This window comes from Pan troglodytes, chromosome 13 (assembly GCF_028858775.2).
Source record: "Pan troglodytes isolate AG18354 chromosome 13, NHGRI_mPanTro3-v2.0_pri, whole genome shotgun sequence".
In the NCBI taxonomy this organism is placed as follows: Eukaryota; Metazoa; Chordata; class Mammalia; order Primates; family Hominidae; genus Pan; species Pan troglodytes.
In genome coordinates, this window is record NC_072411.2 from 76,647,363 (window position 1) to 76,668,635 (window position 21,273).

Here is a 21,273-nt window from a genome sequence, read left to right on the forward strand (position 1 = left end):
GCACCAATGTTGAGATTAAGTTTTCTCCTATGTTCCCTCTGCCCCAATATCTTGAGAATATAGATGAGAGTTTCTCAGAAGTTCTAAGATGCACAAAGATGAGAATATCTCAAAAATATTTATAGCATAAGTAACATGGAGAAGTTCAAGCAATGGAGAACAATAGCGACATATATTCATTCTACTCTGGATTCTGTGACATGTATATAATCAGTCTTAAAAGCGCAGCTTTAAAAAAGTTTTAAAGTTATGACTTTATTCTAAAATGCCACCAAACCATAATAAAGACAGTGTACAATATATTACTTAGGGAAGAAACTGATACCTGTTATCGCTTTGCTAGAATTTGGGCTTAAAAAAAAATCAAGTTGATAAAAGGATGGGTCAATTCAGTGGTGATTTGCCTCAAGGATAACTCCTCCCACTTCCTATACAAAATAAGCAATTACATTAAAAAAATACAGTCAGAATTTTATGGAATCACATCAGTTTTTAATGTATGAATCAGAGAACATAACAATCACTACAAATGTAGCATGGTTATGTATTTTAAGTCTCTAGTCCTATTTTCCTTAGTGTAGGCATAAAAGTTCTTAAAGGCTTAGAATTTACTCTTAAAATACTATAAAATATTACTATTTTCATGACAAAAGCAATTTATGAATTTATGGAAAAGGGAATATTTATAAAATATGTTAGTAAAAGCACTGTTTATGTTTGTATAGCAACATTTAAAAGTATTCAAAGGTCATTCATTGCTAAAAATATTTAAAGCAAAATAAAAGGGAAGTTAAAAACAGCTTCACTTAAACTTGCAGTTTCTAAAATTTATCAGGACCCAAGAGCCTGGAAGTATCAAAGATTAAGTGGAAATCCATATTCAAAAGAGTTCTGTGGAATTCTTATAAAGAGAAGAGCAGGCAAAGGTCATCGGAGGACATTATTTTAGCTGAAATTCTGAGTATCATTCAAACAGGGGAGCCAGTGCTTGGTATTAACAAAGTGCTGTTTTCTACTGCTGAGCTCAGATGACAGCCCACCCCCTATTTGCCAAAATTAGTGGATGAGAAATCATTTCATGAACTCATCCAAAAACATGAAGTGCACTAATAAAGCTTTACTGCCATCCCTCAGTCATCACTTTGCTTGGCTAGGCTGGTGGCCAGCAGGAATATCTCCCTCTACAAAACTGTTTCAAAGTAATGACTTGGAGGAAGTGGTGTGCTGATACCATGAAAAAAAATTCCCTCAAACACAAAGATAGTTCAAAAAGCATCTGTATATGGCTCAGAGGAAACAAACAGCTCAGCTCATTTCAACTCAAAAGAAACCCAAGAGACCAGTTTACCTTGGCCATGGTTACACACATGCAGGCAAACTTAAGGTTGGCATTTATCCAGGGATTTTGATCCGTGCCAAAAGGGATGATGAGTTATCCATCCTGAGGTCAAGATGGAATAAAGAAAATACACTGAAAGAGAATCATGTGTCTATAAGAGGATTTCACACCTTCCTCTTCACGAGACAGGGAGGCCTCGACCCCTGCTGGAATGGCAAGTCTGGCGTCCCTTCCTGAAGCCACTACTAGATCAGAAGTCCACTCTGAGCCTCCATCACATGGTTTCTCCCCTGCTGAGGCCTTTCCAGTCTTCCTTCCACAGTGTGGTCCTTAAGGAGCTAAGGAGGGAAGAGGATACCTAAAGCACTTGTTTGTCAAGCTTGGGCTGAAATACATCTAGAATCTTTAAGATGACCAACATTGAATTTTCCATTTTTGAGTGTTTAAAAATATTCTTCAAATTAAGGGAATACATAAGCAATAAAGACCATGTTTTACTGGGTTTTGAAAATTATTTAGAGTTTTCTGTAAAAGCAGTTACTTTTCTGAGAGAACAGGTGGCAACTGCTACCAAAATTTCAAAAAGATCCTTATTTTTATTTTCAAATAACTTTTATTTGACAAGAACTTTGTCAGTAATGGTCTTTAAATTCTTTTCAATCCTGGCTTTGTATTGCTATTTTGAGGTGTTTCTTGCTAACTGGATTAAGGAAGCCCAAAGAGCCCTCTGGTTTTGGTCATCAAGGAAATTTGTCTCACAACTGATGATTTATTTGATTTTTTTTTTTTCATTTTTTTTAATAGGAAGACAGGAAACAGTGATAAACCTTTAATATCTGAAACTTGTGTCATTGACCTTCAACTACATAGTGAGGTTTTCAGTTCAGAACATTTAGGGCCCATGTTACATGTGGGGATAATTAAAATGTTTTAAGTGATGCTTTCTATTCTTCAAGTGTTGGCCATAATATTCAAGCTGGGTACAAGCAGCAGAGATTTTTGTCCGAGCTCAGTCCAAGCTCTGCAGTTTCTGCTGTTTGTCTTTCTAGGTGGCACCAGTCAGTCATCCTCTGCAGCTCATGAAACCCAGCATAACCTTTTGGGCTGCTCTGGAAAAACACATTGAGCAATAAGGGTTAGAATACTTTGTGTTCAATGTTTCCAGTGCTACTCTCTGGCCAGGAGAAATACCAAATCATAGGCATCTGGAAAAGAGAGACAGCCCAGAAAGAATGATGAAGTTACAAAACCTGTGAGCACAGACCCCTCGTACACATTCATCTACCTGCTGTCTGCTTAATACTGAGCTATAGGCATCGGAGCAAATGGTAATTTCTATCAGTCATGACTCAAGTGCTGGTGTGGTCTTCAAGCAGCAATGGATTGACTTCCAGGGAGTGAAATGTCATTGTTCTGATCACCTTGTGGACACAGGGAGTGGTGAAAAGTTGAGTCCATGGCAGCATCAGAGCAAGAAGGAAGTGCGGTTGGTTGGAACGCGCACCCTGTGGTGGTGATGTTCCCCATTAGCATTTCCCAAAGGTCTCACCCAGCCATAGTAAATTATTAGGAGGCCCTCAGCATCTCTCTGTGTAGTTTAAATATCGTATTGTATTTTCTTGGCCAGTCCATGAATGGAAAGAAGTGAATAAAGATATCAGAAAGTAGACAAACTGCAATGTGACCTGATGCAGAGGTGGAAAGGGTGTGGTCTGGAAGGGCAGAGGTTCAATAAAGGCCTTGAGGTTTCCTTTCATTTCCACAGTTCTTAGTCACACAATTTCCTTTGTGGATTTTAACGGTAACTAATAAGGCTTTGAAAAGGAATCGAATTGGTATGCTAGGTGGGAAATGACAAAGGTCATCTTGCCACTTCAGCAGGGTTATTTTAACCTTTCTTTTATACTCTTCAAGTCCTCTTTCCAGAATAATTGAAAATCCCATAATTAAAAGACCTTCCTTTGTGCCCACATTCCCCTTCTGAGATCAACTAGAGCTGGGCTCACCCCAACCATGGTCAACTGGACCAGGCCAGCCAGGCTTCAGGCTGGAGAGCACACTGTGAGCTGGTCTGTCCTGAAAAGCTCGGCACAGACAAGGAAAAGGTAATGCACGAGGCAACTCAGGTCCCTCCTTGTCTCAGAAGTATGAACTGAGGATCAAGGAGGGGCAGGCAGTTAGCACCAGGGAAACAAGAGCAGGCAAAAATGGATAGCTGAGCCAGTCAACCAGTGGACTTAAGAGAGGAGGGGAGATCTGCCATCTCCTGGGACTGAGGGTGCACTGTGGCTTTTCAGGTACCTGAAACACATCCTAGTCCCAATAATTCTAATAATATTAATACTAACAATAATAACAACAGTAACAATGAGCATGTACTGAGCTCTTATTATGTGCTAAGGAGTGTTCTAGGTGCTTTTATAAGTATTATCAACCCATTCAATTCTCACAACCCTGTAAGATACATCTGGGTGCTGCTGATGCTGATGAACAGACAAGTTAAGTTATTTGACCAAGGCCACAGAGCTTATCAGTGGCAGAGACATAATTTAAGCTCAAGTGGTCTGGCTTCATGCCTCTGCTCAGTCTGTGCCTCCCTGTGGGGCTAGTCCTGAGTCTCCTGTCTCCTTTATTGCCCATCTTTACAATAAAGCCCCTCCTATTAAAGAGGCCCTACAGAGGGTCTTTTACTCTTCTATTGTCTCACAATTAGCATTTTCCTTGGCTCCACTCATTATGAATCTTATTAACTGACACATACACACACACACACATGCACACAGAGTTTTTGAGAAAGGGTCTCACTGTGACACACAGGCTGGCAGGCAGTGGTGGAATCACTGCAACCTCAACCTCCTGGACTCAAGTGATCCTACCTCAGCCTCCTGAGTAGCTGGGACCACAGACGCATGCCACCATGCCCAACTGTTTCTTTTTTTTAGATACGGGGTCACACTATGTTGCCCAGGCTGGTCTCAAACTCTTGGGCTCAAGCAATCCTCCCACCTCAGCCTCCAAAGCATGAATGTAGTTTTGAATCCAGTTTTTGTTATCCTTTCATGCCACTAAATATTCTTTGAAAGCATGACTTTTAATGACTGCATTATATTCATTTATTTATTTAACATTTACTTAATCACTTATTTATTTAACACTTAACATTAAGTGATCACTTGAGTCCAGGAGGACGACGTTGCAGTGATTGTACCATTGCACGCCAGCCTGTGTGTCACAGTGAGACCCTTTCTCAAAAATAGTCATCTAGCTATCTCTTACTTTGCTTTTATAATTGTGCTAATGTCAATATCTTTATACACAAATCCTTGTGCACAGGTAGGATTATGCTATAGAATAAATTATAGAAACAGAAGTATTGGATCAAAGAGTTTGAACAATTTAAGTTCACTTGATACACAGTGCAAATGGCCTTCGGGGAAGGCCTAGACCCCCTTTGGCTACATAAAAGCTCCAGGGTCTGGGCATGGTGGCTCACACCTGTAATCCCAGCACTTTGGGAGGCCAAGGTGGGAGGATCACTTGAGCTCAGGAGTTCGAGACCAGCCTGACAGTACAGTAAGACCCTGTCTCTACAATAAATTAAAAAATTAGCCAGGTGTAGTGGTGTCTGCCTGTAGTCCCAGTTACTTGGGAAGCTGAGGCAGGAGGACCACTTGAGCCCAGGAGGTCGACGTTGCAAGAAGCCACGACTGCGCCACTGCACTCCAGCCTGGGCCACAGGGCAAGACTCTGTCTCAAGAAAAAAAAAAAAAGAAAGCTCCATTCACCATACCCTTGACAACAATGAATGCTGCAGGTTTAGAAAACCTTTATCTTAATTTGATTTCTTGAATGGGTCAGAATAATGCATACATTTAAACTCTATGCTCCTTAATAAAATGTCAAAGGGCCACTTGCGTGTTTATTAAGAGCAAAAGCCTATGACCTACAGTCTCCAATGTTGAGACCACTAAAGCCTTAAAATGCTTTAGAATTTCAGAAATGGAAATCAGAGATCACTGAGTAAACAGCTTCAGTGAATATATAAGGTAACCAAAACTCAGAGAAGTTAAATGACCTGGGTAATATACTTGACTTGCAACTAGAATCTAGGTGTCTTGCCCTGTGATTCATTTCTTTAGAACAGATTCCTTCATTAACCTAATGGAAGCAACAAGCCATTGTTACCAGGGTGAAAGTATAAGGAAAAAAACTGCACAAGAATATATTTGAAAAAGACACTACAGTTGTTCTAAACTCTATTTTATCATCATAGTGCCAAGTTAGAAAAAGTTATTTTATAGGCAAAAGTAAAAATTCACACCTAGTTACTACTTTATTTTCAAGATCCCTGCTAAAATCTACAAATAATTTTTTTCCTAGGACCATTAAAATATTCAGCACATACCCATTATCCTCTCATCCAGCCAACATTTACTAGGTCTATACTATGGCCAGACCCTGTGCTAGGTGCTGTAGTAAAAGGGGGAAGAGTACCAAGGTAAGAAAAGAGGGATTCATTTTAGGGACATGTGAGCAAATCATCACAGTGAGTGTGACTGGGCAGTAATGGGGTGCACATGATGCCGTGGGGGTGCCGGAGCAATGAACATGGAAGGCTTCACAGAGGCACGTGAGCTGTGCCTGTGCTTGAAAGCAGGGGAAGAAGTGGATTAAGATAAAATAAGAAGAACAAGGAGTGGAGCGGCAGGGCCCACTGGAGAAGGCTGCTGTCACATGTGGCTAAACACAGCAGCCTGGGAAAATTAGTGCTGGTGGGAGATGAGGCTGGAAAGGTGGTCTGGGATCAGGCAGTGTTCAGGAGTTTGGACTTCGCCTGGAGGTGTTAGGACTCATGTAAGCTGTTTAAGCAGCGATGCCATGGTCAAAGTGGCGCATTACCAAGCTCATTCTAATGGCAGTACGGGGAAGGACTGGAGACTCTGAAGGCAGGAGCTTTATCTGTGTTGGTACAGACAACCAGGTTGCAGGCTTAAATTAGAGAGAGGCAGAATAAATATGAAAGAGGAGATGAGTTTGAGTAATATATATTAGAAAGAAATAATAAGACATAGAGACTAATTAGATGTGTGGGTGTCATTAATGAGACAGGCAAGGAAGGAGGAAGGCCAGGTTTTGGATGAAAGGGATTTGTACACATTGAGCTTGAGATCGAGTGAGGTATCAGAAAGTGAATGAAATATCCAGAAAGCGAATGAAAATACAACTCTGGAGATCAGGAGAGGTATAAGCAGAGTCATAGATCTGAATAATTAGTATACAGCTACAACTCTCCTACCAATCTCCCCCTCCCCTCCACCCCCATCGCCCACACACTTGGATACTTCCTCTTGTCTGTATATAGGTAGAACAGCACTGTCCACTAAAAATACAATGCAAGCCCCATGCATATTTTGCAATTTTCTAATAGCCACATTAAAAAAGTGATGTGGAAAACAGGTGACATTAATTTTAAGAATATATTTTATTTAACCTAATGTATTTACAATATCATTTCAACATTAATATAAAAATTACTAACGAGATATTTTATTTTGTCCTTTCATACTAAGTATTTAAAATCCAATGTGAATTTTCCACTCATGACCCAGGCCATCTCAATTTGGACTAGCCACATTTCAAATGGCCCCTGCTTTGGACTGTGCAGGACTACACAGTAGCCTACCAGGGTGATTAGGCACCAACATGAACTTTTTTAACCCTTGAAATTTGTGGAATTAAATTAAATGGAATTTAATTTTACTGATGAGAGAACAATGAGGAAGCCTGCTGGGCCCTCCAAATCACTGCCCACCCCACCCTCCCTTCTCAGAGGGAGTGCAAAGGGGCAGTGTTACGTGCTGTTGGAAGTTTAGGAGACATGAAGCATAGAAAATCATTTCCTCTAAATGTTGCCTTTTAGGTTATTAAATACCCTGACAGCAACCTGACTGAATTTAGAGCCATGAATTTGTTATCTCTTAATGTGGATATATATCTGGTCTCCTGATAAATTTCCTAAGGCTGTTGTTCCTAAACTTCAAATATTTGCAAACTAACTTCATAATTTTGTCATGCCTGCATACCACCAAAACTATATGATTTGTTTAATATTTTTATTTAACTCAACTAACCTAAAAAAATCTAAAGACATATTTAGTGTCATCCTAAGTAACTATATCCATGAAATCATGAATTTCATATGTTGTTGTACATTTTTTCTACTACACATTAAAACAAATACATATTTAAATAAAGAACGTTTATCCATGTCTCCTAAAATCACCTCACAAACCACCTGTGGTATGATCATCAAACTTTGAAAACACTGTTCTTGGGGAAGGGAAAGGAAAGTAACACTATAGGATCCCCTCTCTATGCCGCCAGTGCTCAGTGGGGCGCACCTATCCTAACTCACCGAATCCCCACTCTCCTATGAGCAGGCTGATGGTCACTGCTACCCACTGGTTGTCTTTCAGGCTTGCATTTATTCTGGCTGATTAGCACTTGTGTCTGCCCCGCGGTCAGAAATTTTATATGGCAACCTGTATTAACTATAAGGAAATTCTTAACAATTTTTATTTTTGTTTTTAATTTTTGTGGGTACACGGTCTTTGTTTTGATTTTCCAGAGGTTACAGAGCTGCCAAGTCTGGGATTTGAGCTTTTACCTATAAACATCACAAGGCAGAGGCAACTACAACACCTACCATAATGCCCTCCTAAGAGGTGTTCTATTTGTTGTTGTTAACAAAATGATTTTCAATTATGAATTATCTTAAAGCCCAAAGACTTTAAGAAATAAGAGTTGGTAAATTTCAATGATGGGGATGCGTAGTACCAAAATAGTTTAAAACAAATGTGTTATATATTAACATAAGTGCTTCTTAGTGTATTAAATAACAAGATCTAGTGGCTAGTCTAATAATTACTATAATTTCAAATGGTAATACATATAAACAATATTAAAAGATATCTGAAATTGTAGTGTGTATTAGTTAGTCTATTGTTGTGTAATAAATTAGCCCAGAACTAAGTAGCTGAAACCAATAAACATTTACTTTATCACAGTTTCTGTGGGTCAGAGATTTGGGCACAGCTTGGCTGGGTACCTCTGGCTCAAGGTCTATCACAAGACTGCACTCAAGGTGTCAGCTGGGGCTGTGTTCCCATCTGAAAGTTTGGGGGAGAACCTGCTTCCAAGTTCACTCACATGTTGTTGGCAGGATTCATTTCCTGACTGGCTGTTGGTTACAGGTCTCCCTCAGTTCTCTGCACATGCATCTCTCTATAAGGCAGCTCTTAACACGGTAGCTGGCTTCCCTGAGAGTGAGCAAGAGAGTGAGAGAAAGCTCCTAAGAAAGAAGCCACCGTCTTTTTATACCCAAATCTCAGAAGTGATATCCCATCCTCTCTGCCACATTTCATTCACCAAAAGTGAATTATTAAATCCAGTGCATATTCAGGAGGAGGGACTTATGCCAAGGCATGAATTTCAGCAGGTGGAGATCACTGGGGACCATCTTATAAGCTGCCTGCCACAAAATGAAATAAAATATCTATGAGCTCTATTGGTGATGGTGTCACAGTGCTGTTAATGCTACTGCAGTTTGTTGGCTACATTCATAATCAAAGAAATGCAAAATTTCAGCTAGAGGTTAGTGAAAAAGAGGTACTATTTTTCCCATCTAGTTCATAGACTTCAGGTGAAAAAACCCCTGTGTTAAAGGATGCAGTCTATCTTGCACCATCTGAAAAATCAGTCTGGTGCTTTGTGGATGGGCACAGGGATTCCTCACATACCCCTGGAATCCACCATCTGTGGGCATTTACTGTGTTTGTGAAAGATTCTTAAAAAAAGAAAAAAAAAAACATGTGGTACTGCTAGTGCAGCTCAGAAATAGATCAACTTTGAAAACTTCCCTCACAGCTGCAAAAGGCAAGTGTTTGGCACTAATAAATCAGAATTAGTGGAGCTCAACTAATAATGAACCTTTCATCTCCTCTGGGCAGGTGGTCACCAACTGAACTATGGGAGCAAACAAGCCATGGTTAGATGTAATAACCACATTTCTAATGACAGGTAGGACTAGAGCAGAAAGTGAGTGGAGGAGAAGTCTTCCCGCAAAATTCAAATCTTCTTAAACTTGGGGCCCTCTGAAAACATTAATCAAAATTGTGTTTCTAGGGGCTGGGCTGACCTCTGCTTATTACCTTTCCAGTCATAACCACTGCATGTATTTTTCTTCTCGCTAGTGAAAAACAGCCTGGGATGCTATCGACAGGCCCCTATCAGAGAACCAGTGAACTAGGGACACAATTATAGGTTTCAATTTTCCCCTCCTAGACGCCAATCCAAATTTGTCATCACCTGTTCAGAGAAATGCCTTCCATGTTTCATCTCACTTGGGTGGAAATTGGGTGATATTCAAAATATTTAACAACCAATGAGGCACAGGCACTAACCAATTAGGACAACATAAGATGCTGGAGCAGGGTCCAGGGGCACCCTGTGCTGTGCTGGCATTCATCCTTTAGTTGTTGAATTATGGGAGAAGTCTTAGGGGTTCTGGGGGTGTGCTCAGGGGGCTGAGGGTGATGACAATTCGCCAACTGGTTTTTAGGCATCTCATTATTTTAATACCCAGGATGTCTGCACCAGTGCACACAAGATTGAATATTCACTGTGGAGGGGGGTTGGGGCTGCTGCTCCCAAGGGCCCCCATGGAAGGCTACTGGTGTGGAAGCTGACCCCATCGCCCTACAGCGTTCTGACAACTGGCACTATGGGGACAGAGCCCTGTCCATTTTTCTGAGCCCTGAGCTCAGGCCAGAGCCTTAAGGTCCTGGACCACTTCCAAGGCTTGCAGAACCCCTCACTCAGGTCTCCTGGGGGCGGCTGGCTGGCAGTCTCCCAGTTACCAGGCACTTTCTGGGAGCAGCCAGGGACAGCTGCTGCCGGCTGGCATCAATGGGCTTCTGTGCAACTGAGGGTTGAGTGGAAGTTTCCTTGTGGGTTTGATGGAGGGCATGTTCTCAGTCCACAGGTGTCATACCACCCGAGTAGCCTCACCACTGTACAGGATACAGGCCTAAGAAAAGACTTGGCTCATGAATCCCCTCACTTCGAGGATTGGTTTAGCAACTTCCTGAGCTTTCTGAATGAGGTCTCAGGTTTTAGGCTTATCACAAAGGAGATCATTCTGCATAACCTCTTGGTCTGCATTATTTCACTGAAATGCCCGGGTTTGTTTTACTTTACTCCATGCTTCTGGAAAGCAGGCTGGGGGGCTCTGGATGCACATAGACCTGGGTCTGAATTCCAGCTCTGTGGAATGCATCACCACTTCACTTCACCTCTCTGAGGCAATTTCCACCTCTGTCAATGGGGCTCATGGGAGTGCCTGCCTCATAGGCTGGTGGAGGGTCTAATGAGATAATTTGAAGACTAATTTGATAACTGTTTTCTTGTAAGTTGAGGGAAAGATTAATTCAAAACTTTTAGTCTCAGTTTGGGCTAGGAAATGCCAGTGTTATTCCAGGGTACTAACACAGGTATTTTAAAAATAAGATGCTTTTTGCTTTCACAAGCTGACTAAAAAGTAAAGACAAAAACTGACTTCAGAAGTCAAATGTAACTCAATAGTCTTACATGCTTAGATCCAACCCAGAAGAACTCAGGGTTCTCCCTCCTGAATGAAGATAATATGAAGTTGCATATTTCGATCCATAGTTGGCTGAACCCACAGATGCAGAGCTTGTGAATATGGAGGGCCAGCGGTATCTCCTTTTCTACAGGAAGACGGCATAGTTTAATTCATTAAAATTTGTAAAACTACATAATATCTGTTTCAATGACAAAAAGCAATTTCAATTATATTTAAGATGACATTTACATAAACATAAAAATTATAACCGTCTCACAATACTCTCAACTACCTTGACATAAAAGCAGAGGAAAGCTTGATTTGTTAAGGTATTGCTTTTGCCCATTTTGTTTAAAAAAACTTCTTTTTCTTAAAATAAGAATTATGGAATCATTAAGTTTTAAGCAATAAGAAGCAAAGTTCGAACCAAGAGTCCTGATTCTTCACTTCTGTTTACCCAAAAGAACATTCTCTCTCTGATTTCAGTCCCAGAAATCAACCAGTGAACACATCACTATGCAGAGTCACATTCCATGTTTTTAATGGAAGTTTTAGAAGCTACAGATGAATTCAGGAGTGATATTAAACCAAGACCATTAAGAAAGATGACTTTTTTCTAGGATTCTAACTCCTATATTCAGACACATATATCCAACTGCCCACTTGACATCTCCACTTGGCTGTCTGTCTCATAGACATTTCAAACTCACTATATCCCAAACAAAAGTCTTAGTATCTCCCCTCCACCCCAAATTGCCGTACTCACAGCCCGCCCCATCTCAGTCTGATGGCATTTCTATTCTTACTACACTTAGGCCACTTCCTATTTTCCTTAACTCCTCTCTTTTGCTTATTATTTTTCAATCCAACTGCCAATCTTGCTGGTTCTACCTTCAAAATGACCAGACTCTAATTACTCCTCACCATCTTTACTGCTAACCCTTGTCCATGGCACCAGCATGTCTCACTGGAGTATTTCAATAGCCTCCTAACTGGTCCCTTTCTTCCACTCTTGTGCTCCCACAGTCTGTTCTCAATACAGTGGCCAAAGGGAGCTGTTAAATTTAAAGTCAGATCATTGTCTCTTTTTGGATCAAAATCCTCCCCTCACTCCCAGACTCTGGGGGGAAAGCCAGAGTCCTACCATGACCAACGTGGCCCTCCAGGATCTCACCTCCAAATTACTGGCTCCATGTTACTCCTTGAATACGCCAGGCATGTTCCGCTTCTGCGTCCTCAGGCTGTCCCCATGTGGCTACATGGTGAATTATCTCACCATTTTCTCCATGACAGCTGCCCTTACCAGCTCACCTACACCCATCCTCCACCACTGTGCTCTGCTCCTCCTAGCCCTGCTAGACTTCTTTCTCCACAGCATGTATCCCTTCTAAATTCCTAATATACATCACCTAGTATTTTTTAGATTTATTGTTTTTTGTCCACATCTTTTAACTTGAATATAAGATCCACATGGAAGATACTTAATAAATAAATCTGAATTAAGGGAAAATGCCAAACAAGAAAAACAAAGAGAAAAAACTTTGAAAACATCCAGTGTCCAAAAAAAGGTCTTATGATTTTCTTTTCTTTTTCTTTTCTTCTTTCCTTCTTTCTTTCCTTTCTCTTTCTTTCCTCTTTCCTTTCTTTCTTCCTTTCTCTTTCTTTCTCTCTTTTTCCCTCCCTTCCTTCCTCCCTTCCTTCCTTCCCTCCCTCCTTCTCTCTTTCTCTTTCTTTCTTTTTTTTTTTTTTGAGACAGTCTTCCTCTGTTACCCAGGCTGGAGTGCAGTGGTGTGATCATGGCTCACTGCAGCCTTGACCTTGACCTGCTGGGCTCAAGTGATCCCCCCTGCCTCAGCCTCCTGATTAGCTGGAACCACAGGTGAATGCCACCAAACCTGGCTAATTTTTAATTTTTTGTAGAGATGGGGTCTTCCTACATTGCCCAGGCTGGTCTCGAACTCCTGGCTCAAGCAATCCTCAAGGCCATCTTGGCCTCCTAGAGTCCTGGGATTACATGCATGAGACACCACACCTGGCCAGGCCTTGTGATTTCTAATAGCAGGACCCATGTATTACATCTCATTTTTTAATTTTAATAATGTTTGTGGCATTTTGAAGAGGAGCAACAACAAAGTAAGCCTGACACTTAGGAGAGGCTGCTGTTTACCCTGAAAAGACCCCTAAGAGTGGCATTCTTGGGGAGGGGTAGAACACTACATCAAGCACAGAGCGTTATCATAGAGGTCCCCAAATCTCCCTTTTATCTGGGAGCCAGAGGGATCAGACTCAGAATGTCTGAGTAAAAATTCACAAGAGGCTGCTGGGCACCCCGGAATCTATTAAAAAATGCCATTTCTTTCCAGTGACCATGTCCATTGTCCAGAATATACCTTTCTGAGCTAATGATACCCAGGAAGTTGACTTAGCATTCAGAATGTGGCTCAGGGGTGTTGGAATCAGTGCTAAGGATGGCTAACCCTTCTGAGGACTGCTTAATCCATGCCGTGGTGAGCCCTGATAATGCATCACAACAGACACTTCACAAAAGATCTTCATCCATACTTACCAATCCACACTCATGTCCACAAGATTCAGGACCTATTTTCCAGGCCAATACTGGGCAACCATTGGAAATTTTTCCTCCAGTTCATTGCCCACAACCTTTCTCCAGGTAGGATGGATTAGCTTTCTACCCACAAAATTCCAACCATATGGCTGTGCTGTCTTCCAGGAATTACGTAGAGCTCACTTTGCTGGAGTTCTGGAAGTTCCTCAAATCTTCAATCTGTTACTCTACTCCCATTAGGCACAGATCTGGCCTCTGTAGATCCCAGAGGCGCACCTACTTTCAGATTCCCAAGTCCTTGGGGCCCTTCAACATTTCCCCCTTATGTCACCAGTGTGTAGCCAGGGGCCTTGTTCTGCACCCTCTACCATCATTAATGAGCTACTTTGACCACAGACAAATCACCTAATCTCTCTGGGCCTTAGTTTCCAAATCTAAAAATAAAAGGATATAACTCTCAAAGGTCCCTTCTAGTTGTAAAAAATCCAAGATTATTTTTTACCTACCTCTTTAAGATTTAAATGATGACAACAGCATCTTTCCTAAACTTTTCCTGAGGCCAGATGTTCCTGGCACTGAAGTAGAGGAAAAAAAATAGTTTTTGAATAACCTAACATTTTTCCCGTTTAGAGAAAATTATCCTCTGGCCTTTTTAGTTCCCCTTCCCTTACAGCTACCTCCTTATGGACCCTTAAAGGAAGTCTTTAAAACATAGAGAGGCTGAGGCAGGAGAATTGCTTGAGCCTAGGGGTTCGAGACTGCAGTGTGCCATGACTGTACCTGTGAATAGCAACTGCACTCCAGTTGGAGTTGGGCAACATAGTGAGTCTCTCTCTATCTAAAAAAAGTAAACTATTTATCCTTCCTGATTCATCAGGATCTTATAAAAAACATTGTTATTTTCCAAATTATTTTTCTTACATAAAACCTCTTAAACAGTTTTATTCTGATAACTATGCTCATCAGCCTTGACTTTCCTCTGTTTTGCAGGGAAGGCTATTAAATGCTCTGGGGAAGAGGAATAAAAAGCTCAGAGACAGGGCCAGGGAAGGAAGCATGCTGTCCATGTAGGTAAATTCTGCCCTGAGCTTTCACAAGGTGATGGGCATGAAATGGCAGAGGCGAAAATAGGGAGTGGAGAGAAGGGGAAAAGAAGAGGGAAGAAGAGAAAGTCTGAAAGCATATATTGTTTGCTTAGAAAAAAGTTTTAGGAGAGGTCTGGTGGCAGTTCAAGAATGTTCACTTAGTTAGATGACTTCTAAACTGGGACTTGCCTAAGAAGCCACACTGCAGGGAGGAGGCGGAGTTGGAACAGCAGTTCTCTTCCTTTAGCAGCCCCTCCATCTAGCCTTCCGCATAGCAGGCTGGTGAGGTATCGAGCAGCCCCTCTATTGGCCCCGCACCCAGTTTTCAGAAGTTAAGTTCATTCTACAGGTCTCTAAATGCTTCAAGGAAGACCAAATCTATCCATTGTTGGCCTGGAAATCAAAGAAGACATTCCAAATCTTCACCATTCAGTAAAGCAGTGACTTACTGAAAGAATTACAGTTTACTAGCAAACCCCCTAAATGAATCTCTATGTATAATACATGCATAACTTCCTAGTCTGAAGATAGCAGTATTCCAAATAATTGTAGGCTCCAAGATATCACTTAGTGACTTCTAATTTAGGAAACATATGCTCTAGAGAATTCCTCCCATTATACACACACACATACACACATGTATATTTGTGTGTGCAAACACATATCCTACTATAACAAATGACTCTGTTTTTAAGCCACACTAGGTTACAAAACAATACAATGAGTTAACTTAAAATATGTCATATTAAAATCTGGGCATGAACGCAACTAGAAAGGAAGCCTAATTCATACCAGAAAATATCAAAACAGAGTCTGGTAAGTATCTAGCTAGTTAGACAGTCTCAAAGCAGTAGCTTCTCATTAGCATTGAGAAATAACAATCTGAGTGGTAATGTGAATACCTACTGTGGAACTGGTACTGGATGTTGTATAAGCTGGGAACGGATGCCTCTTAAATTCAGTTTGTTGCACTATGACAGGGTTCTACTTCAAGGACTCATCTTTTCCCAGTTTATTCTTTTCCAGGAAAAGCTTTCTATGCACTTTCATAGACAAATGCAACTCTTCTTGTCATTTTCTGGTTCCTTTTTTTGGGAGAAGGGGACACTTAGAGCTTTTTTTTCCCCTTTAAACAGCACCAACCTTCTGACTGATGACGAAATAGAGGGAAATTGAAATGGCAGAGTAAAAAATCAATCAGGCACATAGGCAATCCCTTCCCTGGTAGAGTTACAGAGTATACTTTAGTATTCATGATATTTTAGTTAGGAGACAACATCTCCAGCAAAAGAATCACCACACAGCACTGTGTCAGGCCGTCTATCACATCTTTCCTACCACTTCCTTGCACAGAATCTGTAATCCAAACACCTACCATGGCCACCCCTCCAGAATAGCCCCATTGGTCTTGCTCCTTTTCCTGGGACAACAGCCCAAGTCCCCTCTGCATCCTTACTGCTCAGAAGCAAGACATGAACATTTTGTTTGAGGCATTCTTGAAGAAAAATGATAATGATCTTATAATATGAGGTATCTTCAAGTTTGTGTTTTGGGAGGAAGAGTGGTATAAGAAGACACAATTGCTGGATAATTCTCAGAAGCCAAACATAGAATTACCTATGATTCAGCAATTCCACTTCTGGGGACATACCAAAGGAACTGAATCCAGGATCTCAAAGATACGTGCAAACCCACGTTCATAGCAGCATTAGTCACAACAGCGAAAAAGTAGAAGCAGCCCAAATGTCCACTGATGAATGAAGGGATAAAGAAAATGTGATATATACATACAAATGTGTTTGGCCTTAAAAAGGAAGGAATGTTTGACACGTGCTAACAACATGGACGGACCTTAAGGACATTACGCTAAGTGAAATAAAGCAGAAACAGAACGACAAATATTATATAATTCTACTTATATGAGGTACCTAGAAAAGTCAAATTCATAAAGACAGAAAGTAGAATGGTGGCTGCCAAGAGCTGGGGGAAAGGGAATGGGGAGTTGTTGTTTAATGGGTTTAAGTTTCAGTTTTGCAAAATAGAGTTCTGGAGATTGGTTGCACAATATGAATATACTTAACGCTACTGAACTGTATCTTAATGGTTAAGATGGTAAATTTTGTTATGTGTCCTTTATCACAATTAAAACTCCCCCAAAACCTATAGTTCTTAGTATTTCCCAATATGATGGTGATAACAATAATACCTTACAAATGTCCGGGAACTTCTTTCTGAGAAATCCAGAGAGCTGGGCCTCCAGATTTGTTCATGCCAACTCAAAACGATACCAAGGATGAGTTCAGTTGTAAAAGTTGCACTTATCAGAGTTTAACTTTCTTTTCCCCACTAGCATGAATGTTTGGTATATATCGCCATTTTATCCCTCTGAAACCAGGGTCACTCAGACATCTGTGGATGTCGACCCGCAGTGCCACTCTGGTATTATCTGGGATTCAGGGAGGAGAGGCCTGCCTATGTTGAGGAAGAAGAGAGATTTGTGAAGTTAGCCTCATTCCTCTTCTATTTAGAGAGTTCAGGAATGTGTCCATACTGTTCCTCCCCACAAAATTCACCATTTTTTCTCCAGATTAAAGGTGACTTCATCTCTTTCCACTTTGACCTTTAAACTCAACTCAGTATTCAACTTGGCAGTCATTCCTATCTAAAAATTACACACAAGATTAATACTCCAGGTGCTCTCTACCACCCAACAGGATCTGTTACCTTCTGCCATTCTGTGTCTCCACTCGTTCTTTCAGAACCTGGGGATCAGAGGTTTTGTATAATGATGACACTTTATAAGCCATTTTTTGCATCTCAAACACAATGGAACACAGCGCAGTGAAAGTGGAAAGATGGGGAAGGGGCTGAGAAATAGGAGAGAATAAGGACCCCCAGAAGAAATACAGTTTTTGGAAGGATGCATTTACAAAAATGACATCAGGCAGCTGGGTGCAGTGGCTCACACCTGTAATCCCAGCACTTTGGGAGGCTGAGGCGGGCGGATCACCTGAGGTCAGGAGTTCAAGACCAGCCTGACCAACACGGTGAAACCCCGTATCTACTAAAAATACAATATTAGCCATGTGTGGTGATGCATGCCTGTAATCCCAGCTGCTTGGGAGGCTGAGGCAGGAGAATTGCTTGAACTCAGAAGGCAGGGGTTGCAGTGAGCCGAGACGGTGCCACTGCACTTCAACCTAGGCAACAAGAGCAAAACTCCATCTCAAAAAAAAAAAAAAAAAAAGACATCAGGCCCATCTGGAAAGTATTCTAACAAAATAAAAAGATAAAAAGTCCCTTTCTACTGTGAGCAGCAGATTTGCAGAATATAAAACTTCTGGAACAGCAAGGCTGTATAGCCAACTAACAAAGCAAAACAAAACTGAAAGAAGAGCTCCTTCGAGGGATGTCCAGCCACTGCTAAGTTGTAAGCCTCTTCCTGGGGCTCAAGGGCAGTACGAGGTACAAGAGGCCTTCCTACTGCAGTTCCCAAGTGCGTGTCTCCTACAGGCATTTGTGCAAAGGGCTCCAACCAGTGATAAATCCAATCTTCCCTCCATCCCTCCAAACCTGATGACAATGTGGGCTGGCTCTGTCAGAGCTAGCACAGGGTTTCTGAAACCATAGGGCTGATATGTCCAGCTTAGAATCTTCTCTTATTCTCTGTCAGCTTTGTCTCCATTTTCTTGTACAACTTGGTGGTAAAATATGAAAAAAATGTGGCAATTGGAGGACAGAATCAACCATGATTTTTCTCTTTCATCACTGTTCTAGTTATTTGGCATTACTAGGATATAAACAAGTGAGTCCACGAGCCCCTCACCCCTTCGTTGTTTATCATACAGACACATTTTACAACACTTTGGGCTGGAATGAAGACATGAAACAGGAAGTTCCTGATCTTGCTCTCCTCTCCTCCTTATCCTCCCTGTCTCAGTTAACACAATAACACAGTCAAAGATGCCGTCTAGTATGTTTCCCAAAAACACCCAGAAAGAGTTCAGCAGGCCTCTCTGGCTAACCTGTCCTAGAGCTGCACAGCAGTCCAATAATGTAGGAACTTCCTTCTCTTAACTTGGATTTGAGACGTTTTCTTTTTCCACATACAGGTCTGAAAGCAGCAGGCCACTGCGTAATTAAACTGTCCCTCATTGGCCTCAGGAAGAATAATCTTGGGCCCTTTCTATGTTTCTGGACGGCTGCTTCCCAACCCTCTAGCCATCTTTCTGGCTCTTTTGCAGACTCTTCTCTAGGAAGCACAAGGCTGAAGACATAAAGCTCTGGCAACCGTCACACCTCACGGCCTCTTCAGGGCCTGCTGGGCTTTGCTCTGGGCTGTGCCTGCTTCTTAAACTCTGGTGCCGGGAAAAGGATTTCCTCGTCTCATATTCAAGCTGTCCCTACTGCTGCTTCTCTACTCCTGTTTTGTGTTAGTAAAAGAAGGGAGGAAAGAAAAGGGGGAAGGAGGACAGTAGAAAAAATAAAAAAAGGAAACTTAAGAATTTATAATGACATACTATTTTAACATGAAATACAAGCCAAAAGATGAGTTTTATGAGATGAAAACCCCACAAAACAACAAACTTTTGCATATAACCTCGCAAGCACGTTTTTATGCACAGTATTTCTGTATTTTCTAACACCCTTTGAATGCCCCACAGATGTCTGCAAACACAGGCTGATCTGTCCCGTTTCACATTTACATTAACAGGTAAAAATGACAAGAGGCCTAGCTGAATTCCACGAAATAAGTTATTTAAAGAACATCCGAAGTTTTGTTCTTTCAGAAGCAGAGAAGTTCTAAACAGGGAAGCAAGAGATTCTGAGAATTTCATTTTCACCATAATGGCTCAGTGTTTGTTCCTCTAACAACGTGCAGTTAACAGCTGTGCGCTGGCTCTTACATTCAAAGCCAAAAAGCAAGTTCTTCACATTAAAGAAATCGTTAAAGACAGTTCAAGGAAAGAGAATTAGGTATTTTAGAGTGGCTACGAAAAGTTTTCCAGGGGGCAAAAAGCACTAACCTGTGTTGTTTTAATCTGCTGAAAACAACCAACTTCTCGAGTTCCCCTGCTGTCTTCTAGCCAGTTTCCTGTAAATGTTGCATGTGACATTATACTTCCTCACTGCACCTTCTTTGACTCGCCTCCCTAACCGGTCAGAGGCATGTGATAAGATCAATTTGCTGCTTGCTTCACATGGGGGTAACCCTGTGTCTGCAGAAATGATTGTCTCCCCCAGCTTCTTTCAGGTGTTCCCAGGACACAGGTAAAGAGGAGATAAGCCAGGGGGAAGTCATGCCTGGACTCCAGGCACTCCTGACTCCAGAGGAACCTGAAGGGGGAAGGGAGAGACAGTCTTGAGCCCCAGGGTCACCTATCTTGAGACTGGAGTTCAGCAGCTGAGAAGGGGCAGAGCGCTCACAGAGGAGCCTGGGGCTTGGGTGCTCTGCTGTCATTAGGACAGCCCCTGGGACTGCCACCCTCAGGGCAGCTGAGGAAGGGCCCTCGACAGTGCTGCACCCAGGATGTCCCCACACTCCTCTCTGGAGGGCACCAACATCAAGGGAACACACTCAGGCCTTGGTTCATATTTCTGGATCCTGCAGCAACCATGGCTACACACCCTGAATTTCCTGGGACTCTCTCAAGTTCACATGTGGTCATGCTGTCAGAGAGTGTGCCCCAACTGTTGGTTCGGAAAACAAAACCACTGTATTCTCAGCCTTCCAGGGCTAAATAACTGGGAGACATTTCCCTCCTGCTGACCTCCAAAATATGCCAGCATTTTGGCTTCCCTTGAAAGGGCTGGGCATCATCTTCCTCCAGGATGGTGCTGGGTTCCTGGCAGCATGTGAGTCCTGGCCATGGGGGCTCTGATGGTGGCCTGACAAGAGCACCAGAAGAGTGCCGGCTGTGACCCTCTCTGCCCTGTACAGCTAGAGAGGCTGGAGGAGAGCTGGAGCAGGGACTAAGCAACAAGCCCAAGGGCACCATATCTAGCTTTCTTGTTCTACTCACTGGTGCCTTCTGTTTTTTTGTGTGTGTGTGATTCTCTCAGCCATCAGGAGGGTCCAAACATACTGGAATTTGTGGATATAGGAAGTGGTGGTGTGTGGGAGTCAAATGATCTCCTGGACCAAGGGGAATATTCCACAATTTATAAGACTTGACTCTGCAAAAACCCCAAAGTTGCTTCTATTTGGCTACCCTGGCATGATTATTTTTTTAAAAATGCTTTTAAATGGATTTTTTTGTTTGTTTTTTAGAAAGGTAACTGTAGACATATTCCAAGTCTTGAAAATATTACCCTATAATTCCCCGATGAAGTTTTCCATGGGAGAATACCGAGTAAGGAAACCAGTCCTGGGACTCAGAACTGTGGACAACAGTAAAACCCTGAAGTCTCACCACATGATTGCACTTCTGGCTTTGAAAACACACATAACTGTTTTTACCATTTTGACAGTTGATGGCTGGTTTTCTGATTGAAATGACATTTAGATTAGACAGTTGAGTCAAAATGGCTGTCCAAGCTATAGTAGACATGGCATTAACTTTAACATAGGAATAATGGTACAATTTTGCCATCTTGGAGTCAGAAATTGTAAGAACTTTGGAAAAACAAAATACTACAT

The 21,273-nt window shown here is 41.8% G+C and overlaps 1 protein-coding gene across 2 annotated transcripts in view; it reads right to left on the reverse strand.

Moving 5' to 3' along the window:
• Nucleotides 1-21,273, reverse strand: part of WIPF1 (WAS/WASL interacting protein family member 1) — a 123,306-nt gene that overhangs the window by 55,203 nt on the left and 46,830 nt on the right. Inside the window, exon 2 of one of the 2 annotated variants that reach the window (XM_009443791.5) lies at nt 19,661-19,970. The exons of the other annotated variant lie outside the window; for it this stretch is intronic. The gene's annotated coding sequence lies outside the window, so the exon portion shown is untranslated. The remainder of the gene's footprint in view (nt 1-19,660; nt 19,971-21,273) is intronic. 2 annotated transcript variants of the gene reach the window in all.